Here is a 19,689-nt window from a genome sequence, read left to right as displayed (position 1 = left end):
AGTTTGTTTTTTCTTATTTCGCAAATGCTTTGGAATTATGTAATTCGGATTCATGTGCTTCACGGTATGGTCTCACTACATTTTCCCCATCACTACTCCCTATCAATCGATCTTTCATTTTCATTCATTGTTATACCTCCATGTTATTTTCTCTCTTTCCTTTTCGATTTCTACATTTTCCTTATCAACCACACCCTACTCCTCATTTCCACCCACATTAGGAATATTTCTAATATGTATATCATGGTCGCCATATTCTCACCTGTAGAAGCCCTCATCATACTTAACCCTGTACGCACCAATATTATTATACAACACAATGGCTCAGAACATTAATATTATCAGTCTTAATTGCAATGGGCTCCGTCTAAATACTTGTAGCAAATTACATGAAATTGATCTTTTAATAAAATTGTACCATATCGATATTCTAATCCTGCAAGAAACTCACATTGATAACCAATCCTCAGCCAAAGATATTCAAACTAAATTAAGATGCCACAATGCCATTTGGAGTTTTGGCACAAATAGATCATGCGGAGTAGTTTTACTAAATTTTAACATTCAAATTGACTTTTCGAAATTTGACACAGACTTTGAGGGTCGATTCATTTGCCTTGATCTAATATTTAATACTACTCCATATCGTATTATTAATATATATGCCCCGAATTCCGACTCTACGAAAAACGATTTCTTTAATACACTGTACCCCTTTTTAGCCGGGCAACATAACCTTATATTAGCTGGAGATTTCAACTGTGTCACAAATTCCAAATTAGATAGAATAGGAAGTTTAGACGAATATAACGACCTTGCAATTCGGAATCTGAAAACCATCATTTCTGAATTCCACCTAACTGATGCTTTTCGCCACCTCCATCCGTCTCATAAAACATATACATGGTATAAATTCTCTAAAGACCCATCCCTTGCTACCTTAGCCAGTAGGATTGATCGGTTTTATGTTTCAAACAGAATCAAAGATTATATCTTAGACGCACAAATTGTTCCATTTTCCCAATCCGACCATGACGCGGTTTTTCTATCCCTGTCTTGCAATTCTTCTATCAACTTCGGAAAAGGTTACTGGAAATGTAACAATTCACTCCTAAGGCACACCGCCTTACGAACTCTCATCACTGGATTGTGTGAAAGAGAGTTCAGGTTTCATACCTTTACTTTAACATTTTGGGATGAACTGAAAACAAAAATTAAAGATGAACTTATTCGTTATTCCAAAGACTATTCAAAACTCAAGTATTCAGAGTTAAAACGATTGAAGAAAACGTATTACTGTCTGAGAAATAAATATAATACGAACAGTAACCCTGACTGTCTCAACGAATTACTTGAACTGTCTATGAAAATGAAAGAAATCCATAATGAATATTACCAAGGCTCTATTATTCGAAGCAAAGCCAAAATACTCGACAATAATGAAAAACCTAGTAAATTCTTTTATCAAACTGAAAATAAACGAGGTGAGAAAAAATGTATTAACGAGATTCAACACAACAATATTTCTTATAAGTCTAGTTCAGACATTCTATCATGTTTTCAACAGTTCTATTCTGATTTATTTACCAACGAACCAATCGATGAAACTCTGTTTGAAGAATTTCTTCGTGATCTACCACACATAACTGAAGCTGAAAATGAATTCCTTGTAGGACCCATCACTAAAGACGAAATATGGCTATCTATTAATGGCATGAAGAATGATAAATCTCCCGGACCAGACGGTCTGTCAAAAAAGTTTTATGTCACCTTTTTTGACATTCTTGGCGAAAAACTTACCAAACTTTATAACATGATATTTGATGCCAGTACCTTAACAGATTCTCAAAAGCTCTCGTATATCACTCTTCTTTGTAAAGACCCTCAAAATCCGACCAATATGAAAAACTGGAGACCTATCTCACTACTTAACGTAGACTATAAAATCCTTTCCAAGATTATCAGCAATCGCCTCAGTAAAGTAATGTCAACAATTATTCATTTGGACCAAACCTGCGGAATCAAAGGTCGCTCTATATTTGACAACGGCCATCTAATCCGAAATATCTATGATTATATAGACCAAAAACAACTACAATGTGCCTTTATTTGCCTAGACCAAGAGAAAGCCTTTGACAGAGTGAACTACTCTTTTATGATGAAAACCTTAGAAACTTTTGGATTTCACGCTGATTTTATCAAATGGATTTCTATATTTTACACTGACATATCCTCCTCCGTCATCGTTAACAATCACATTTCAGAACCTTTCTCTATTTTACGAGGGGTTAGACAAGGCTGTAGTCTCCCCCCCCCTTCTATATGTGCTAACTTATGAACCTTTTGCAGTCAAAATAAGGTCGGATGCTGAAATTATTGGAATAAATATACCTGGTACTACGGAGACCTGCAAAATCTCCCTTTACGCAGATGACAGCACAGGATTTTGTTGCACCGACAAATCCATTGAGAAGTATCTCTTCTGGGCAGAAACATATTCAAAAGCCTCCGGCGCCAAAATAAACTTTAGTAAGTCAAATGGGATGTTTTTAGGAAAATGGAAATCTCGCAGTGATCACCCTTTCGGTATATCCTGGATTTACAAACAAAAAATAGTTGGTTTTCTTTTTGGACACAATTTAACACATGACGATTACTGGCATACCAGCTCAGCTCACCTCCAAAATACCTTGCACCTTTATAAAAGCCGAAAATTATCCCTTATTTCAAAGTCTAATATTGTCAATCTTCTCTCTTGCAGTAAAATTTGGTACACTGCCACTGTTATAGATTTGTCCAAACATTACATTACACTCATGAATAGAAATATATTCACTTATTTATGGGACTCTACTTTCGAACCCCTGGCCCGTGCTGTCTGTTATAATCCTTTTAAAAAGGGTGGTTTAAACATCACAAATATCGAATGTAAATTAAGAGCACTAAGACTACAGCACATGCAAAAATTACTTGATGACAACTACAACGCCAAGTGGAAGTTTTTCCCAAGATATTGGATCGGATTACAATTAAGGGCGTATAACCCCAAATTAAGTTTAAATAGATACACACACACTCTATACGTTCCCCAATTTTACAAAAATTGTTTAAATATCCTTAAAGATTTCACAGAAAAGAACCCCAGTTTTGCTTTTGGTACTGCCCCCACCAAAACCTTTTATCAATTAAACCTGAAAAATTTCGTTCTAGAACCAAAAATCCACAAACTTTACACTATCGATTTCACTATGGTATGGAAAAATTTACACAATAAATTCCTCGACCCAATCACCAGAGATGTGTGTTTTAAAACCATTCACGACATTTTACCAGTAAATTACAACATGTTCCTCAAGAATATTTCCAAGTCCAAACTGTGCACGTTTTGCGGCGACATCGAAACAACAGATCACTTATTTTTTGAATGTGAGTTGGTATACCCGCTACAACGCCTTGTAATTAAATGGATCAAACAACTGTCACGAAATTCATTCAACACCTTCTACTCATTCTTAAAATTCGGTGTTCTCCCTAAAGAAGCTTCGTTCCCAGAGCCAGAATTCGAAAACCTTTGCCTCCTCTTATCAGCTGAATACAAATATGTCATCTGGTGCAAACGTGTTCGTGCCTATTTTTATAAGGAAACTGTCACATCCAACACCCTTCTCAACTTCTTCCTTAACCGACTAAAGTGTAGAATACGAGCCGATTTTCATAGATATCATGTCGTAGAATTTCTTGACAGATGGTGTCTGGCAGGCCTTTTCTGTTCGCTATACAACTTTGAATTAGTTATTGATTTAAGTCTGTGACGATAATAAACCACTAAATCCCATGTCACACGATCCCTTACATGTGTAAATTTGTCTGTACCTTAATTATTTATAATTCCTATATTTCGAGTATGTATAATTATGTTTGTGTCATACTTGTAACACATATAATTGTTCATTCGTACGGATCTACATCACTTCAAATATCTACATTGTAATTTTTTTTTTTTTTTTTTTTTTTTTTTTTTTTTTTTCCATATGTACCATCCTATTGTGTTTTTACATGTATATGAATGCGAAGGAAAGTGTGTCTGGGTGTATGTACGTGTGCAGGAGTAAGTGTTAGTCCAACGCTTACTTTTTATTTATTTATAGTGTAAGCTGATACATGTAATTATTTGTATTTTGTTATCATCTATTTGTATCAATAAACAATTATGAAAATTAAAAAAAGTATCTGTTCTTATCAGCTTAATATCTGATACGTCCCCCATTGGGGGACTTCGATATTAAACTGATTTTTGGAACTGGGTGAGATGTCAGGGGCTTGCTCCGCTCTCGCCACGGGTTGGCCCGGTATTGCAGTACCTCCGGGATTGGCCCACTCCCCATGGGGAGTAATGAAAACAACTAACAATAATAAATCCATCTACACCTAAGTTGCTATTTAAGATTCCAAACTTTCAGGCATTTACTTTTTGTAATTTGTAGGGGTTTATTATTATCATTATTAATCGTAATTTTAATAATAACAATAACAATAATAATATTATTATTATTATTATTATTATTATCATTATTATTATTATTATTGTGAAGGGACTCAGGACCAATTGACACCAGCTGAAGGCTAGATGATATCTTAATGTCTTGTAACCTAAACTCGTATGTGGAGGCCAATTTCTCATGGTCTGATCTTTCTCCATTTCAGATGCCACTAATTTAGAACGGAGGACTGACAATTCACTTGTGACTATGCTACACTCGACGATTTCTAGTTCAACAAATGAACACCGTAAGTACACGGACGACACTGTCCCTTCCTAACTCCGGCAATTTCTTCCAATGCATCGCTAGCTAGCTCATTCAGCTGTGTTCCTTGCAATATTCACTTAAAAGGGGCGATGTTTTCATGTCATTTCCAATGGAATACAAGCGCTTTGATTCAGGTGGATTTTTCATCGACAGTGGCCTTGATAGGAGTCAGAGAGGATGCTTACGACTGGCTACCATGGCCCGCGCATGAGCAGAGGGGTGAAAATTGGACTTGTTTTTTTTTTTTTTTTTTTTTTTTTTTTTTTTGGCCATTGGATTTAAATGTTTGAGGGCATTAGTTAATCAGTCGTTGGTCAAGTTAGGTGAGGTCTGCTATACAACAACAATCAGGTCGTGTTTAATCCGGACAAAATGTGCGAACCTGCAAACGCCGATTTGTTGAGTAAGGAAAATCGGGACTCCCAATTGCCTTGTATTGCGGCCTTTCTCTGATGTATTTTCTAATGTGCGTAGAAGGTCTACCTTACTTGATAGCACTGTCAAGTTACGTCTTTCTTCTTCTCTCTAACAACACCCGCTTGGGTCCATCGATCGTGAACTGTGATGACGTCATGACGCTAAACTACGTCTCAATGATTAAGCTGAACAGTTGGAAGAGGGCCAATTTCCGAAGCCGACGTTGCACTACAGTACTCACGTTTTACATTAGAGTAACATCAAAATGTCCTAGAAATGACATCCTCCGTAGGAGTACCATACCATGATGAGGGGAGCACTATTGGAACGATGATAGCAGTGTCGTTGTTGAGAATATGGCCAGGACGATAGGAACTGGTGGGCCTAAATAATTATATCGGTTGGATGATCAGAAGATAATTTAGGACTTGTTCAAAAAATGTTATATATAAAACTTTGAAAATGATCGATACTTTATCGCTTCTCGGCCTTTTGGCTAAGATCAAAGTGTAGTATCTGTTCTTATCAGCTTAATATCTGATACGTCCCCCATTGGGGGACTTCGATATTAAACTGATTTTTGGAACTGGGTGAGATGTCAGGGGCTTGCTCCGCTCTCGCCACGGGTTGGCCCGGTATTGCAGTACCTCCGGGATTGGCCCACTCCCCATGGGGAGTAATGAAAACAACTAACAATAATAAATCCATCTACACCTAAGTTGCTATTTAAGATTCCAAACTTTCAGGCATTTACTTTTTGTAATTTGTAGGGGTTTATTATTATCATTATTAATCGTAATTTTAATAATAACAATAATAATAATAATATTATTATTATTATTATTATTATTATCATTATTATTATTATTATTGTGAAGGGACTCAGGACCAATTGACACCAGCTGAAGGCTAGATGATATCTTAATGTCTTGTAACCTAAACTCGTATGTGGAGGCCAATTTCTCATGGTCTGATCTTTCTCCATTTCAGATGCCACTAATTTAGAACGGAGGACTGACAATTCACTTGTGACTATGCTACACTCGACGATTTCTAGTTCAACAAATGAACACCGTAAGTACACGGACGACACTGTCCCTTCCTAACTCCGGCAATTTCTTCCAATGCATCGCTAGCTAGCTCATTCAGCTGTGTTCCTTGCAATATTCACTTAAAAGGGGCGATGTTTTCATGTCATTTCCAATGGAATACAAGCGCTTTGATTCAGGTGGATTTTTCATCGACAGTGGCCTTGATAGGAGTCAGAGAGGATGCTTACGACTGGCTACCATGGCCCGCGCATGAGCAGAGGGGTGAAAATTGGACTTGTTTTTTTTTTTTTTTTTTTTTTTTTTTTGGCCATTGGATTTAAATGTTTGAGGGCATTAGTTAATCAGTCGTTGGTCAAGTTAGGTGAGGTCTGCTATACAACAACAATCAGGTCGTGTTTAATCCGGACAAAATGTGCGAACCTGCAAACGCCGATTTGTTGAGTAAGGAAAATCGGGACTCCCAATTGCCTTGTATTGCGGCCTTTCTCTGATGTATTTTCTAATGTGCGTAGAAGGTCTACCTTACTTGATAGCACTGTCAAGTTACGTCTTTCTTCTTCTCTCTAACAACACCCGCTTGGGTCCATCGATCGTGAACTGTGATGACGTCATGACGCTAAACTACGTCTCAATGATTAAGCTGAACAGTTGGAAGAGGGCCAATTTCCGAAGCCGACGTTGCACTACAGTACTCACGTTTTACGTTAGAGTAACATCAAAATGTCCTAGAAATGACATCCTCCGTAGGAGTACCATACCATGATGAGGGGAGCACTATTGGAACGATGATAGCAGTGTCATTGTTGAGAATATGGCCAGGACGATAGGAACTGGTGGGCCTAAATAATTATATCGGTTGGATGATCAGAAGATAATTTAGGACTTGTTCAAAAAATGTTATATATAAAACTTTGAAAATGATCGATACTTTATCGCTTCTCGGCCTTTTGGCTAAGATCAAAGTGTAGAGCCAGACATCTTCTTTCGAACCGTTAGGGTCGACGGCCGACTTCAAAGAGAAGACGCCATGAAGAAACTTGAAGCAGCTGGTATCAATCACAACGACATCAAAGGAATGTATAGAGAGGGGGAGAATGCTCCATGGTGCATAGTTCTCACCAGCAAGGAAAAAGCTAGAAATTGTAAAGGCGACGGTATCCGGTATATCGCACGCCAAATTGTCGAGTTACGTATCCACTGGCTGCCATTATATATATCTGACAATATAATCCATGACGTTTTGAAAGAATTTGGAACAATTTTAGATATAGAGAGAGAAAACACCTTACTCGCCAAGGAATGTCTAGTGGAGAATGGAACCCGATTGGTGAAATTGGAAACCACAGAAATCGACATCAAACATATACCGCACATCATTTCACTAGGCACCATAGGCATGCTTATTACCATGAAGGGCCGTCCCCCCCTATGCCTGAAATGCCGACAATGTGGCCACTTGAGAAAAGATTGTCCCCAAAAGGGACCATCGTACGCTACTGCAGCCTCCTTAAACACCAATAAACCGCAAGCATCCAAAACCACAACACCCGCTGCAACAGGTAACACACCGACACCAGCACCTCCATCGACAACATCGACAACACCTGCTACCACCAGTACATCAACTTCAACACCCCCTACCATTCCTACCCCTTCAGTAGCGCCTCCATCGACAACACCACCTGAAGAAATGGAGACTCCAATTGAAGAAAACCCACCTACATCAACTAATGACAAACGAGAACTGTTTGACCTCGAAGAATATAAGTGGACGGTCGTAACGAATAAAAAAGCGAGAACACAATCAAACCAGAGTGAAGAGAGTGAAATGTTTTCCTAACACCCCCATTGAACACACCGTCAACGCTTAACCGACCTAGGACTGTACAAGGACTTTGAATGCGCCCCCATGGATCAGTACAAGACCAAGACTGCCTTATGGACTATGATTTTGAACTGTGGACTCTCATATTCAGGCTACGGCCTGTTAACCTTTCACTCAAGTTTGTTTTTTCTTATTTCGCAAATGCTTTGGAATTATGTAATTCGGATTCATGTGCTTCACGGTATGGTCTCACTACATTTTCCCCATCACTACTCCCTATCAATCGATCTTTCATTTTCATTCATTGTTATACCTCCATGTTATTTTCTCTCTTTCCTTTTCGATTTCTACATTTTCCTTATCAACCACACCCTACTCCTCATTTCCACCCACATTAGGAATATTTCTAATATGTATATCATGGTCGCCATATTCTCACCTGTAGAAGCCCTCATCATACTTAACCCTGTACGCACCAATATTATTATACAACACAATGGCTCAGAACATTAATATTATCAGTCTTAATTGCAATGGGCTCCGTCTAAATACTTGTAGCAAATTACATGAAATTGATCTTTTAATAAAATTGTACCATATCGATATTCTAATCCTGCAAGAAACTCACATTGATAACCAATCCTCAGCCAAAGATATTCAAACTAAATTAAGATGCCACAATGCCATTTGGAGTTTTGGCACAAATAGATCATGCGGAGTAGTTTTACTAAATTTTAACATTCAAATTGACTTTTCGAAATTTGACACAGACTTTGAGGGTCGATTCATTTGCCTTGATCTAATATTTAATACTACTCCATATCGTATTATTAATATATATGCCCCGAATTCCGACTCTACGAAAAACGATTTCTTTAATACACTGTACCCCTTTTTAGCCGGGCAACATAACCTTATATTAGCTGGAGATTTCAACTGTGTCACAAATTCCAAATTAGATAGAATAGGAAGTTTAGACGAATATAACGACCTTGCAATTCGGAATCTGAAAACCATCATTTCTGAATTCCACCTAACTGATGCTTTTCGCCACCTCCATCCGTCTCATAAAACATATACATGGTATAAATTCTCTAAAGACCCATCCCTTGCTACCTTAGCCAGTAGGATTGATCGGTTTTATGTTTCAAACAGAATCAAAGATTATATCTTAGACGCACAAATTGTTCCATTTTCCCAATCCGACCATGACGCGGTTTTTCTATCCCTGTCTTGCAATTCTTCTATCAACTTCGGAAAAGGTTACTGGAAATGTAACAATTCACTCCTAAGGCACACCGCCTTACGAACTCTCATCACTGGATTGTGTGAAAGAGAGTTCAGGTTTCATACCTTTACTTTAACATTTTGGGATGAACTGAAAACAAAAATTAAAGATGAACTTATTCGTTATTCCAAAGACTATTCAAAACTCAAGTATTCAGAGTTAAAACGATTGAAGAAAACGTATTACTGTCTGAGAAATAAATATAATACGAACAGTAACCCTGACTGTCTCAACGAATTACTTGAACTGTCTATGAAAATGAAAGAAATCCATAATGAATATTACCAAGGCTCTATTATTCGAAGCAAAGCCAAAATACTCGACAATAATGAAAAACCTAGTAAATTCTTTTATCAAACTGAAAATAAACGAGGTGAGAAAAAATGTATTAACGAGATTCAACACAACAATATTTCTTATAAGTCTAGTTCAGACATTCTATCATGTTTTCAACAGTTCTATTCTGATTTATTTATCAACGAACCAATCGATGAAACCCTGTTTGAAGAATTTCTTCGTGATCTACCACACATAACTGAAGCTGAAAATGAATTCCTTGTAGGACCCATCACTAAAGACGAAATATGGCTATCTATTAATGGCATGAAGAATGATAAATCTCCCGGACCAGACGGTCTGTCAAAAGAGTTTTATGTCACCTTTTTTGACATTCTTGGCGAAAAACTTACCAAACTTTATAACATGATATTTGATGCCAGTACCTTAACAGATTCTCAAAAGCTCTCGTATATCACTCTTCTTTGTAAAGACCCTCAAAATCCGACCAATATGAAAAACTGGAGACCTATCTCACTACTTAACGTAGACTATAAAATCCTTTCCAAGATTATCAGCAATCGCCTCAGTAAAGTAATGTCAACAATTATTCATTTGGACCAAACCTGCGGAATCAAAGGTCGCTCTATATTTGACAACGGCCATCTAATCCGAAATATCTATGATTATATAGACCAAAAACAACTACAATGTGCCTTTATTTGCCTAGACCAAGAGAAAGCCTTTGACAGAGTGAACTACTCTTTTATGATGAAAACCTTAGAAACTTTTGGATTTCACGCTGATTTTATCAAATGGATTTCTATATTTTACACTGACATATCCTCCTCCGTCATCGTTAACAATCACATTTCAGAACCTTTCTCTATTTTACGAGGGGTTAGACAAGGCTGTAGTCTCTCCCCCCTTCTATATGTGCTAACTTATGAACCTTTTGCAGTCAAAATAAGGTCGGATGCTGAAATTATTGGAATAAATATACCTGGTACTACGGAGACCTGCAAAATCTCCCTTTACGCAGATGACAGCACAGGATTTTGTTGCACCGACAAATCCATTGAGAAGTATCTCTTCTGGGCAGAAACATATTCAAAAGCCTCCGGCGCCAAAATAAACTTTAGTAAGTCAAATGGGATGTTTTTAGGAAAATGGAAATCTCGCAGTGATCACCCTTTCGGTATATCCTGGATTTACAAACAAAAGATAGTTGGTTTTCTTTTTGGACACAATTTAACACATGACGATTACTGGCATACCAGCTCAGCTCACCTCCAAAATACCTTGCACCTTTATAAAAGCCGAAAATTATCCCTTATTTCAAAGTCTAATATTGTCAATCTTCTCTCTTGCAGTAAAATTTGGTACACTGCCACTGTTATAGATTTGTCCAAACATTACATTACACTCATGAATAGAAATATATTCACTTATTTATGGGACTCTACTTTCGAACCCCTGGCCCGTGCTGTCTGTTATAATCCTTTTAAAAAGGGTGGTTTAAACATCACAAATATCGAATGTAAATTAAGAGCACTAAGACTACAGCACATGCAAAAATTACTTGATGACAACTACAACGCCAAGTGGAAGTTTTTCCCAAGATATTGGATCGGATTACAATTAAGGGCGTATAACCCCAAATTAAGTTTAAATAGATACACACACACTCTATACGTTCCCCAATTTTACAAAAATTGTTTAAATATCCTTAAAGATTTCACAGAAAAGAACCCCAGTTTTGCTTTTGGTACTGCCCCCACCAAAACCTTTTATCAATTAAACCTGAAAAATTTCGTTCTAGAACCAAAAATCCACAAACTTTACACTATCGATTTCACTATGGTATGGAAAAATTTACACAATAAATTCCTCGACCCAATCACCAGAGATGTGTGTTTTAAAACCATTCACGACATTTTACCAGTAAATTACAACATGTTCCTCAAGAATATTTCCAAGTCCAAACTGTGCACGTTTTGCGGCGACATCGAAACAACAGATCACTTATTTTTTGAATGTGAGTTGGTATACCCGCTACAACGCCTTGTAATTAAATGGATCAAACAACTGTCACGAAATTCATTCAACACCTTCTACTCATTCTTAAAATTCGGTGTTCTCCCTAAAGAAGCTTCGTTCCCAGAGCCAGAATTCGAAAACCTTTGCCTCCTCTTATCAGCTGAATACAAATATGTCATCTGGTGCAAACGTGTTCGTGCCTATTTTTATAAGGAAACTGTCACATCCAACACCCTTCTCAACTTCTTCCTTAACCGACTAAAGTGTAGAATACGAGCCGATTTTCATAGATATCATGTCGTAGAATTTCTTGACAGATGGTGTCTGGCAGGCCTTTTCTGTTCGCTATACAACTTTGAATTAGTTATTGATTTAAGTCTGTGACGATAATAAACCACTAAATCCCATGTCACACGATCCCTTACATGTGTAAATTTGTCTGTACCTTAATTATTTATAATTCCTATATTTCGAGTATGTATAATTATGTTTGTGTCATACTTGTAACACATATAATTGTTCATTCGTACGGATCTACATCACTTCAAATATCTACATTGTAATTTTTTTTTTTTTCCATATGTACCATCCTATTGTGTTTTTACATGTATATGAATGCGAAGGAAAGTGTGTCTGGGTGTATGTACGTGTGCAGGAGTAAGTGTTAGTCCAACGCTTACTTTTTATTTATTTATAGTGTAAGCTGATACATGTAATTATTTGTATTTTGTTATCATCTATTTGTATCAATAAACAATTATGAAAATTAAAAAAAAAGTATCTGTTCTTATCAGCTTAATATCTGATACGTCCCCCATTGGGGGACTTCGATATTAAACTGATTTTTGGAACTGGGTGAGATGTCAGGGGCTTGCTCCGCTCTCGCCACGGGTTGGCCCGGTATTGCAGTACCTCCGGGATTGGCCCACTCCCCATGGGGAGTAATGAAAACAACTAACAATAATAAATCCATCTACACCTAAGTTGCTATTTAAGATTCCAAACTTTCAGGCATTTACTTTTTGTAATTTGTAGGGGTTTATTATTATCATTATTAATCGTAATTTTAATAATAACAATAATAATAATAATATTATTATTATTATTATTATTATCATTATTATTATTATTATTGTGAAGGGACTCAGGACCAATTGACACCAGCTGAAGGCTAGATGATATCTTAATGTCTTGTAACCTAAACTCGTATGTGGAGGCCAATTTCTCATGGTCTGATCTTTCTCCATTTCAGATGCCACTAATTTAGAACGGAGGACTGACAATTCACTTGTGACTATGCTACACTCGACGATTTCTAGTTCAACAAATGAACACCGTAAGTACACGGACGACACTGTCCCTTCCTAACTCCGGCAATTTCTTCCAATGCATCGCTAGCTAGCTCATTCAGCTGTGTTCCTTGCAATATTCACTTAAAAGGGGCGATGTTTTCATGTCATTTCCAATGGAATACAAGCGCTTTGATTCAGGTGGATTTTTCATCGACAGTGGCCTTGATAGGAGTCAGAGAGGATGCTTACGACTGGCTACCATGGCCCGCGCATGAGCAGAGGGGTGAAAATTGGACTTGTTTTTTTTTTTTTTTTTTTTTTTTTTTTTTTGGCCATTGGATTTAAATGTTTGAGGGCATTAGTTAATCAGTCGTTGGTCAAGTTAGGTGAGGTCTGCTATACAACAACAATCAGGTCGTGTTTAATCCGGACAAAATGTGCGAACCTGCAAACGCCGATTTGTTGAGTAAGGAAAATCGGGACTCCCAATTGCCTTGTATTGCGGCCTTTCTCTGATGTATTTTCTAATGTGCGTAGAAGGTCTACCTTACTTGATAGCACTGTCAAGTTACGTCTTTCTTCTTCTCTCTAACAACACCCGCTTGGGTCCATCGATCGTGAACTGTGATGACGTCATGACGCTAAACTACGTCTCAATGATTAAGCTGAACAGTTGGAAGAGGGCCAATTTCCGAAGCCGACGTTGCACTACAGTACTCACGTTTTACATTAGAGTAACATCAAAATGTCCTAGAAATGACATCCTCCGTAGGAGTACCATACCATGATGAGGGGAGCACTATTGGAACGATGATAGCAGTGTCATTGTTGAGAATATGGCCAGGACGATAGGAACTGGTGGGCCTAAATAATTATATCGGTTGGATGATCAGAAGATAATTTAGGACTTGTTCAAAAAATGTTATATATAAAACTTTGAAAATGATCGATACTTTATCGCTTCTCGGCCTTTTGGCTAAGATCAAAGTGTAGTATCTGTTCTTATCAGCTTAATATCTGATACGTCCCCCATTGGGGGACTTCGATATTAAACTGATTTTTGGAACTGGGTGAGATGTCAGGGGCTTGCTCCGCTCTCGCCACGGGTTGGCCCGGTATTGCAGTACCTCCGGGATTGGCCCACTCCCCATGGGGAGTAATGAAAACAACTAACAATAATAAATCCATCTACACCTAAGTTGCTATTTAAGATTCCAAACTTTCAGGCATTTACTTTTTGTAATTTGTAGGGGTTTATTATTATCATTATTAATCGTAATTTTAATAATAACAATAATAATAATAATATTATTATTATTATTATTATTATTATCATTATTATTATTATTATTGTGAAGGGACTCAGGACCAATTGACACCAGCTGAAGGCTAGATGATATCTTAATGTCTTGTAACCTAAACTCGTATGTGGAGGCCAATTTCTCATGGTCTGATCTTTCTCCATTTCAGATGCCACTAATTTAGAACGGAGGACTGACAATTCACTTGTGACTATGCTACACTCGACGATTTCTAGTTCAACAAATGAACACCGTAAGTACACGGACGACACTGTCCCTTCCTAACTCCGGCAATTTCTTCCAATGCATCGCTAGCTAGCTCATTCAGCTGTGTTCCTTGCAATATTCACTTAAAAGGGGCGATGTTTTCATGTCATTTCCAATGGAATACAAGCGCTTTGATTCAGGTGGATTTTTCATCGACAGTGGCCTTGATAGGAGTCAGAGAGGATGCTTACGACTGGCTACCATGGCCCGCGCATGAGCAGATGGGTGAAAATTGGACTTGTTTTTTTTTTTTTTTTTTTTTTTTTTTTTTTGGCCATTGGATTTAAATGTTTGAGGGCATTAGTTAATCAGTCGTTGGTCAAGTTAGGTGAGGTCTGCTATACAACAACAATCAGGTCGTGTTTAATCCGGACAAAATGTGCGAACCTGCAAACGCCGATTTGTTGAGTAAGGAAAATCGGGACTCCCAATTGCCTTGTATTGCGGCCTTTCTCTGATGTATTTTCTAATGTGCGTAGAAGGTCTACCTTACTTGATAGCACTGTCAAGTTACGTCTTTCTTCTTCTCTCTAACAACACCCGCTTGGGTCCATCGATCGTGAACTGTGATGACGTCATGACGCTAAACTACGTCTCAATGATTAAGCTGAACAGTTGGAAGAGGGCCAATTTCCGAAGCCGACGTTGCACTACAGTACTCACGTTTTACATTAGAGTAACATCAAAATGTCCTAGAAATGACATCCTCCGTAGGAGTACCATACCATGATGAGGGGAGCACTATTGGAACGATGATAGCAGTGTCATTGTTGAGAATATGGCCAGGACGATAGGAACTGGTGGGCCTAAATAATTATATCGGTTGGATGATCAGAAGATAATTTAGGACTTGTTCAAAAAATGTTATATATAAAACTTTGAAAATGATCGATACTTTATCGCTTCTCGGCCTTTTGGCTAAGATCAAAGTGTAGTATCTGTTCTTATCAGCTTAATATCTGATACGTCCCCCATTGGGGGACTTCGATATTAAACTGATTTTTGGAACTGGGTGAGATGTCAGGGGCTTGCTCCGCTCTCGCCACGGGTTGGCCCGGTATTGCAGTACCTCCGGGATTGGCCCACTCCCCATGGGGAGTAATGAAAACAACTAACAATAATAAATCCATCTACACCTAAGTTGCTATTTAAGATTCCAAACTTTCAGGCATTTACTTTTTGTAATTTGTAGGGGTTTATTATTATCATTATTAATCGTAATTTTAATAATAACAATAATAATAATAATATTATTATTATTATTATTATTATTATCATTATTATTATTATTATTGTGAAGGGACTCAGGACCAATTGACACCAGCTGAAGGCTAGATGATATCTTAATGTCTTGTAACCTAAACTCGTATGTGGAGGCCAATTTCTCATGGTCTGATCTTTCTCCATTTCAGATGCCACTAATTTAGAACGGAGGACTGACAATTCACTTGTGACTATGCTACACTCGACGATTTCTAGTTCAACAAATGAACACCGTAAGTACACGGACGACACTGTCCCTTCCTAACTCCGGCAATTTCTTCCAATGCATCGCTAGCTAGCTCATTCAGCTGTGTTCCTTGCAATATTCACTTAAAAGGGGCGATGTTTTCATGTCATTTCCAATGGAATACAAGCGCTTTGATTCAGGTGGATTTTTCATCGACAGTGGCCTTGATAGGAGTCAGAGAGGATGCTTACGACTGGCTACCATGGCCCGCGCATGAGCAGAGGGGTGAAAATTGGACTTGTTTTTTTTTTTTTTTTTTTTTTTTTTTTGGCCATTGGATTTAAATGTTTGAGGGCATTAGTTAATCAGTCGTTGGTCAAGTTAGGTGAGGTCTGCTATACAACAACAATCAGGTCGTGTTTAATCCGGACAAAATGTGCGAACCTGCAAACGCCGATTTGTTGAGTAAGGAAAATCGGGACTCCCAATTGCCTTGTATTGCGGCCTTTCTCTGATGTATTTTCTAATGTGCGTAGAAGGTCTACCTTACTTGATAGCACTGTCAAGTTACGTCTTTCTTCTTCTCTCTAACAACACCCGCTTGGGTCCATCGATCGTGAACTGTGATGACGTCATGACGCTAAACTACGTCTCAATGATTAAGCTGAACAGTTGGAAGAGGGCCAATTTCCGAAGCCGACGTTGCACTACAGTACTCACGTTTTACGTTAGAGTAACATCAAAATGTCCTAGAAATGACATCCTCCGTAGGAGTACCATACCATGATGAGGGGAGCACTATTGGAACGATGATAGCAGTGTCATTGTTGAGAATATGGCCAGGACGATAGGAACTGGTGGGCCTAAATAATTATATCGGTTGGATGATCAGAAGATAATTTAGGACTTGTTCAAAAAATGTTATATATAAAACTTTGAAAATGATCGATACTTTATCGCTTCTCGGCCTTTTGGCTAAGATCAAAGTGTAGTATCTGTTCTTATCAGCTTAATATCTGATACGTTCCCCATTGGGGGACTTCGATATTAAACTGATTTTTGGAACTGGGTGAGATGTCAGGGGCTTGCTCCGCTCTCGCCACGGGTTGGCCCGGTATTGCAGTACCTCCGGGATTGGCCCACTCCCCATGGGGAGTAATGAAAACAACTAACAATAATAAATCCATCTACACCTAAGTTGCTATTTAAGATTCCAAACTTTCAGGCATTTACTTTTTGTAATTTGTAGGGGTTTATTATTATCATTATTAATCGTAATTTTAATAATAACAATAATAATAATAATATTATTATTATTATTATTATCATTATTATTATTATTATTGTGAAGGGACTCAGGACCAATTGACACCAGCTGAAGGCTAGATGATATCTTAATGTCTTGTAACCTAAACTCGTATGTGGAGGCCAATTTCTCATGGTCTGATCTTTCTCCATTTCAGATGCCACTAATTTAGAACGGAGGACTGACAATTCACTTGTGACTATGCTACACTCGACGATTTCTAGTTCAACAAATGAACACCGTAAGTACACGGACGACACTGTCCCTTCCTAACTCCGGCAATTTCTTCCAATGCATCGCTAGCTAGCTCATTCAGCTGTGTTCCTTGCAATATTCACTTAAAAGGGGCGATGTTTTCATGTCATTTCCAATGGAATACAAGCGCTTTGATTCAGGTGGATTTTTCATCGACAGTGGCCTTGATAGGAGTCAGAGAGGATGCTTACGACTGGCTACCATGGCCCGCGCATGAGCAGATGGGTGAAAATTGGACTTGTTTTTTTTTTTTTTTTTTTTTTTTTTTTTTTTGGCCATTGGATTTAAATGTTTGAGGGCATTAGTTAATCAGTCGTTGGTCAAGTTAGGTGAGGTCTGCTATACAACAACAATCAGGTCGTGTTTAATCCGGACAAAATGTGCGAACCTGCAAACGCCGATTTGTTGAGTAAGGAAAATCGGGACTCCCAATTGCCTTGTATTGCGGCCTTTCTCTGATGTATTTTCTAATGTGCGTAGAAGGTCTACCTTACTTGATAGCACTGTCAAGTTACGTCTTTCTTCTTCTCTCTAACAACACCCGCTTGGGTCCATCGATCGTGAACTGTGATGACGTCATGACGCTAAACTACGTCTCAATGATTAAGCTGAACAGTTGGAAGAGGGCCAATTTCCGAAGCCGACGTTGCACTACAGTACTCACGTTTTACATTAGAGTAACATCAAAATGTCCTAGAAATGACATCCTCCGTAGGAGTACCATACCATGATGAGGGGAGCACTATTGGAACGATGATAGCAGTGTCATTGTTGAGAATATGGCCAGGACGATAGGAACTGGTGGGCCTAAATAATTATATCGGTTGGATGATCAGAAGATAATTTAGGACTTGTTCAAAAAATGTTATATATAAAACTTTGAAAATGATCGATACTTTATCGCTTCTCGGCCTTTTGGCTAAGATCAAAGTGTAGTATCTGTTCTTATCAGCTTAATATCTGATACGTCCCCCATTGGGGGACTTCGATATTAAACTGATTTTTGGAACTGGGTGAGATGTCAGGGGCTTGCTCCGCTCTCGCCACGGGTTGGCCCGGTATTGCAGTACCTCCGGGATTGGCCCACTCCCCATGGGGAGTAATGAAAACAACTAACAATAATAAATCCATCTACACCTAAGTTGCTATTTAAGATTCCAAACTTTCAGGCATTTACTTTTTGTAATTTGTAGGGGTTTATTATTATCATTATTAATCGTAATTTTAATAATAACAATAACAATAATAATATTATTATTATTATTATTATTATTATCATTATTATTATTATTATTGTGAAGGGACTCAGGACCAATTGACACCAGCTGAAGGCTAGATGATATCTTAATGTCTTGTAACCTAAACTCGTATGTGGAGGCCAATTTCTCATGGTCTGATCTTTCTCCATTTCAGATGCCACTAATTTAGAACGGAGGACTGACAATTCACTTGTGACTATGCTACACTCGACGATTTCTAGTTCAACAAATGAACACCGTAAGTACACGGACGACACTGTCCCTTCCTAACTCCGGCAATTTCTTCCAATGCATCGCTAGCTAGCTCATTCAGCTGTGTTCCTTGCAATATTCACTTAAAAGGGGCGATGTTTTCATGTCATTTCCAATGGAATACAAGCGCTTTGATTCAGGTGGATTTTTCATCGACAGTGGCCTTGATAGGAGTCAGAGAGGATGCTTACGACTGGCTACCATGGCCCGCGCATGAGCAGAGGGGTGAAAATTGGACTTGTTTTTTTTTTTTTTTTTTTTTTTTTTTTTTTTGGCCATTGGATTTAAATGTTTGAGGGCATTAGTTAATCAGTCGTTGGTCAAGTTAGGTGAGGTCTGCTATACAACAACAATCAGGTCGTGTTTAATCCGGACAAAATGTGCGAACCTGCAAACGCCGATTTGTTGAGTAAGGAAAATCGGGACTCCCAATTGCCTTGTATTGCGGCCTTTCTCTGATGTATTTTCTAATGTGCGTAGAAGGTCTACCTTACTTGATAGCACTGTCAAGTTACGTCTTTCTTCTTCTCTCTAACAACACCCGCTTGGGTCCATCGATCGTGAACTGTGATGACGTCATGACGCTAAACTACGTCTCAAT

The 19,689-nt window shown here is 38.1% G+C and overlaps 7 non-coding genes across 7 annotated transcripts; all 7 read left to right on the top strand.

Annotated features, from left to right (window-relative positions):
* Positions 1 to 4,186: 4,186 nt before the first annotated feature.
* Positions 4,187 to 4,383, top strand: LOC149769279 (U2 spliceosomal RNA). The gene has a single exon (XR_016419302.1). It is a non-coding gene; the product is annotated as a U2 spliceosomal RNA (small nuclear RNA).
* Positions 4,384 to 5,701: 1,318 nt separating this feature from the next.
* On the top strand, positions 5,702 to 5,894 carry LOC149769278 (U2 spliceosomal RNA). Its single transcript, XR_016419278.1, has one exon. It is a non-coding gene; the product is annotated as a U2 spliceosomal RNA (small nuclear RNA).
* Positions 5,895 to 12,441: 6,547 nt separating this feature from the next.
* On the top strand, positions 12,442 to 12,640 carry LOC149769277 (U2 spliceosomal RNA). Its single transcript, XR_016419303.1, has one exon. It is a non-coding gene; the product is annotated as a U2 spliceosomal RNA (small nuclear RNA).
* Positions 12,641 to 13,954: 1,314 nt separating this feature from the next.
* Positions 13,955 to 14,147, top strand: LOC149769276 (U2 spliceosomal RNA). Its single transcript, XR_016419277.1, has one exon. It is a non-coding gene; the product is annotated as a U2 spliceosomal RNA (small nuclear RNA).
* Positions 14,148 to 15,464: 1,317 nt separating this feature from the next.
* Positions 15,465 to 15,657, top strand: LOC149769275 (U2 spliceosomal RNA). The gene has a single exon (XR_016419276.1). It is a non-coding gene; the product is annotated as a U2 spliceosomal RNA (small nuclear RNA).
* A 1,314-nt stretch (positions 15,658 to 16,971) lies between these two features.
* Positions 16,972 to 17,164, top strand: LOC149769274 (U2 spliceosomal RNA). The gene has a single exon (XR_016419299.1). It is a non-coding gene; the product is annotated as a U2 spliceosomal RNA (small nuclear RNA).
* Positions 17,165 to 18,476: 1,312 nt separating this feature from the next.
* LOC149769273 (U2 spliceosomal RNA) lies at positions 18,477 to 18,669 on the top strand. The gene has a single exon (XR_016419275.1). It is a non-coding gene; the product is annotated as a U2 spliceosomal RNA (small nuclear RNA).
* The last annotated feature ends 1,020 nt before the right edge of the window (positions 18,670 to 19,689 follow it).

This window comes from Sinohyriopsis cumingii, unplaced genomic scaffold, assembly GCF_028554795.1.
Source record: "Sinohyriopsis cumingii isolate HCF-2022 unplaced genomic scaffold, ASM2855479v2 utg004127l, whole genome shotgun sequence".
Classification (NCBI taxonomy): Eukaryota; Metazoa; Mollusca; class Bivalvia; order Unionida; family Unionidae; genus Sinohyriopsis; species Sinohyriopsis cumingii.
This window is presented reverse-complemented; position numbering and strand designations above follow the sequence as displayed.